Raw genomic sequence first — 3,049 nt, 5'->3', positions numbered from 1 at the left:
TCATGTGACACTCTAACTGTAAAATTCGAATCAAAAGGGGCATTTTTTCCCGGAATATTTTGATGCTTTTTTGCCCCCCCCCCCTTTTTGTCCGTTTTTATTTAATTATATGTTTGATACACAATCTGAGCAGTTCAAACATTTCATTGATATTAAATTGCTCCTCCCACTTTAAGCTTCCCACATCTTGCAAACTTTATCAATCATATAATGCCATATAAAGGGTTGTCCCTTAGAACCGAGGAATTTCCCCGCCTATAATGGCATAATCCCCCGGTTATTCTGGTACCCCTCCTCCTCAAACCCCTGTTAGAGGGATAACCCCACACCCCCTTCTATTTTTTTTAATGTCCCCTGCTTTCTAGGAAACAACCCTAATAGCTTCCTGGTGTAAGGAAGATAATTCAAATTACTCATCACCTGTTTTGCCCGCTAGACTCATTATCAATATTTTTTATGTTTTGTATTGCTGTATATCTCTAAGAGTTTTCTTTTGAGTGTTCACAATTAAATCATGCTTATTTGTATCTATGTTATGCCCCCATAAAATCTATTCTATTCTATAAGCCACTGGTGCAGCTGACCTGAGCACAGCGGGCACTTTGGGGCATGGAACCACTGCCCCTTTTTATTTTTAAATCTCTGATTGACAAACTTTTCTTTTATTCATATTCTCTAAAATGCAATATATGATATCAAAAATTGACTCTGAACTATTTAATTTGTAAATATCTGGTTTTTGACTGATGCACAAAATACAACGCTTTTTAGGTATCACTGACTTGAAAACGAGCAAATAGCTCATAGAGATAGCATGAATGGTAGCTACATGTATAAATTACAATAGTGTGACGATCCCAGATTTAAAAAGAAAACAAATGGAAAGGGTGGGGAGGGGGTGCTCCATACCCAAAATGCCTGTTGTACTTATATAGCTTAAAGAGTATAGGGCCGTCATTTGACTGATGTTGACGACTGGTACCTGGGTAAGAAAGGGGGACTGGAGCTACTATAAACCCCATTTCCACATGCATCGGGAGGGAGGAGGCAAAGTCGTCGGAAGCTGATGGGCTTTTAGACATTTTCAAGATTTTTAATCACTTGATGCATATCCACCTCAGTAACCTCCGGGGCCGTGATTTGAATAAAGTTTTTTTTTAAATATAATCTCTATCAAAAAACTTTCCCCATTTTTTTCCTTCTCTGTCCCAGGGTTCTCAATGGCTCCATCTTGTTTCCACCAAAAGGAGAAAAGGATCATTGAATTAATGAAAACAAGCACTGCAAAGAAGGAACAATTTTTTTTAAATTAAAAAGTTATTAACAAATTCAAAAAAGCAAATGAATTGACCACTAAAACATGGCTTCTGAAAAGCTACTTTCGGCAAAATGTCGTGGCCGTGGGAACCGGACCCCCCCCCTTCCTCCCCCTATCCTCCACCTCATAATTTTGCCGATACTATTCGCGTCAACTTTACTCGCGATTCGTCAGTTTGAAATCAATCTGCGACGATTAATTTTCGCGACCGAGGAAACATTTTCTACAAATACAAAGTAAAATAAATGGTTCGAGGCGATTAATATTCGCGAGTTATAGTAGATCGCGAAACTCGCGAATATTTCTCGCACGCGAATAAAATTGTTTCCAAACAACATGTAATTTGCGATCATCTATTAGACTCACCTGGTATAAAAAGCTGATGTATGAATATGTTTTTACCAAGTTCCTTAGACGTACATGTATATTGCACTATTACTTTTCAGTGATGACACCTGCTGAATATAGAATTAAATAGACGGATGAAAAATGTTATGTGGTGAACATTTTTGCACCAAACAGGAGTTTCATTAATTTACCTGCTAACACAATTAAATTCAAGGAAATGATCTAAAGACCAATAGATTCAACCAAAAATCGCTATGTAATGAACAAATTTATTTTCAGAATTCCGAACCATGATGATCGACTGAACCACAAAAAGAGGAGAGGGGACTTTGTTCATTTCCCCCCAAAAGGATACAAATTAATAACTGCAAAATATATTTTTCACGGTAAAAATATTTACTGACCCCTATCTGAGATTATGCTGCTTAGAAAAGCTGATTTTTACCGTTCATGTGTCAGTTTTTACTAAATCTGGATAAGCTCATCTTTGACAAGGATAATAAAAAATTAATTTGTAATAACGAGACAAAACTGGTTAAAACGAATTGATAACTCGCTATAACGAGTTAGTTATATCGTTATAACGTTATATATAGTGATATTTATATTCTCTTTTTAATAGTTAACACAAAAAAATTAAACAAAACTATAAACTGGGACATGTATAATCTTTTCTTCCTCAAACATTTTAAATAAAAACTTTTATCAACTAGCTATAGACTTTGATTATTTTAAATTCTGGCATTCTTTACTTTTTAAAAATGCAAAAAGAATTTAACTCATAAGATCCATTATTATCTCTTATGACGAGATAATTATTTCGTTTTATTATACCTCTACTGATTTTCCCTATATAACATTAGATACTAAGATGTGACTTATTCCCTAGAAATCGTTATGAATGGACTATAATCCCCGTGCGTTAGTCAAGTGAGCTAATCCCTGCTTCGAAAGCTATTTTTCCGTTTATCCGTAATCCTCTAGATTTTACTTTTTCGTTGGTATGATTCGCGAATGGACTAACCCCCGTGTATTAGTTCAGTGAGCTAATCCCTGCTTTGAAATCACGCTATCTGAATCCTCTAAATTTTACGTTTGTATCGGTATAATAAAACAATTAAAAGTGTATCATTGCGGGAGTTAGGAAGATTCCAGCTCCCCTCGACCAGGACGATTTCCCTCGGCTTCGCCTCGGGAAATAGTCCTGGCCTTGGGGAACTGGAATCTTGCTAACTCCCTCAATGATATACTTTAACTGTGTAATAACTTAATTATCTCCTTTATATCTGCACAATGAGATTTAGTTATCTCATGAGAAAGAGATAACTTGTTATATCGAGATAACTAACTATAACGAGAAACTCTTTCATAAAAAACAAGATG

Source organism: Saccostrea echinata, unplaced genomic scaffold (genome assembly GCF_033153115.1).
Source record: "Saccostrea echinata isolate AGI-Se365-2 ecotype Australia unplaced genomic scaffold, CSIRO_AGI_Sech_v1 ptg000030l, whole genome shotgun sequence".
Lineage (NCBI taxonomy): Eukaryota > Metazoa > Mollusca > Bivalvia > Ostreida > Ostreidae > Saccostrea > Saccostrea echinata.
This window is presented reverse-complemented; position numbering follows the sequence as displayed.